The following is a 1,642-nucleotide window of genomic DNA, read 5'->3' as shown; positions in this document are numbered from 1 at the left end:
ATGTCATCGATCTTGTCTGCTTCCTTGAACAGCACAATTGTAATGATAGCAATAAATTCAGGAAATGTATTGGACGCTGGGCGAAAAAAGGTCAAAATATTTGCAAATGTAGGGTTGGAAAATTACAATTAAGAAAAAGTCTAAAATATATAGATTTAGCCATGAATAAAAACGGAGCTCCAGGGTTGTTTATTCTTACTGGCTCTAGGATTAGGAAAAATAAAAGGCTTTGGACTTGTCCACGATTTGGTTTTCCCAGATATTGCTGAATTATGCCAGTTTCTTTGCTGCCTAACTAATCAATTCCACCGTAATTTGACCTGAAAAACCAACTAATCGCATGAATCACGAAGGGATAATTTTTCTTGAATCGCAAGAGTTTTAAAAGAAAACAAGCAAATCCTCAGCAAGCATATGGAAAAGGAAAAAATCCATTTCAGACTCGACTATCAAAAGCCAGTGAATGGAAATCACGCTAAAAATAGAAATCACAGACATACTTTAGCTCGTGATGTGACAGATCGTCTTTGTCAGTTCAAGCTCAAACAAGGAGTTTTATTGATGTACTTTATTCCACCTTATTTCTGAAAACGAGATCATTTACATTTTGAAGTGTTTCAATGAAACACGCCAGCTTGGCTTAGAACCAGAATCGGCTAGAAAGGACAAACCTCAAACAAGATCTCCAACAAATTACGTGTACGTGCTCTAAACAAACTTTTGAAAACATGGGCTGGTGATATTTCTCCTTACTTTTACGCAAAATCATTGTGATTAGTAGTATTACATGTTTATAACATAAGGGCAAAATTGTCTTGTCACTGTCAAGGCACATCGAAAAACAGGTAGGCAAACAGAGTAAAAAAGCTTTTGTTCGTTCGCATTTTAAAGCCAAGCAAACAAACAAACAAATCAATTATTTCTTTATGTCCATAAAGAATACAGACGATTGTTATTTAGTTCCAGTTGAGAATAAAAATTTGCGATTCATTCCTGAACAAAGGAAAACACAATTAAACCACTTTTTTAAAATATGCATCCACTTGAAATAACTCACCCGTAAAAATAACGAACGGTTTAGTGTTCAAGAAAGGAATTTGTGAAGTAACTTATTCTGCTCTTCTGTCATAGACCGTCCAGGCATCCAGCAACCTTATCAGATTCAAAATTTAAAATCTTCTTAAGATAAGATAAGACCAAAAATTGCAATAAAACAGAGCAAAAAGCAGCTCTAAAGAAATTAAAAATAGACACTCAGCTTTAAGTTTATATCCTTCCACTGCTTGACTTGAATAATTACGTAGCCATCAGTGTGTCCTCACCACAGCTATATTATGTCAAACCTGGATTGAAACGGGCGAAAAATGAAAGAAAAATATATTTTCGAAACCGTTTTCTACCTAAATACGAAAAGCGTCGACTGCTAAGAGCTCTTCTTCCAAAGTTTTTTATGTCTAAGGCAAATGGTTGGCCTTCCCGGTAGGGTGAGTGCAATGGCCGCCAGTCATAACGACAAGCCGTAAAACACAACAGTTCACCTTAAACGAAGGTGTACCAACACTTCGCCAAGGAATCAAACCCCGCCCCTACCAACAAAGAACAAAAGATAAACAGACAAACGAAGAATTGCATCTAGGAGATA

Source organism: Montipora capricornis, chromosome 1 (genome assembly GCF_036669925.1).
Source record: "Montipora capricornis isolate CH-2021 chromosome 1, ASM3666992v2, whole genome shotgun sequence".
Taxonomy (NCBI): Eukaryota; Metazoa; Cnidaria; class Anthozoa; order Scleractinia; family Acroporidae; genus Montipora; species Montipora capricornis.
The sequence above is the reverse complement of the archived record's forward strand: the minus strand, read 5'-3'. Positions refer to the sequence as shown.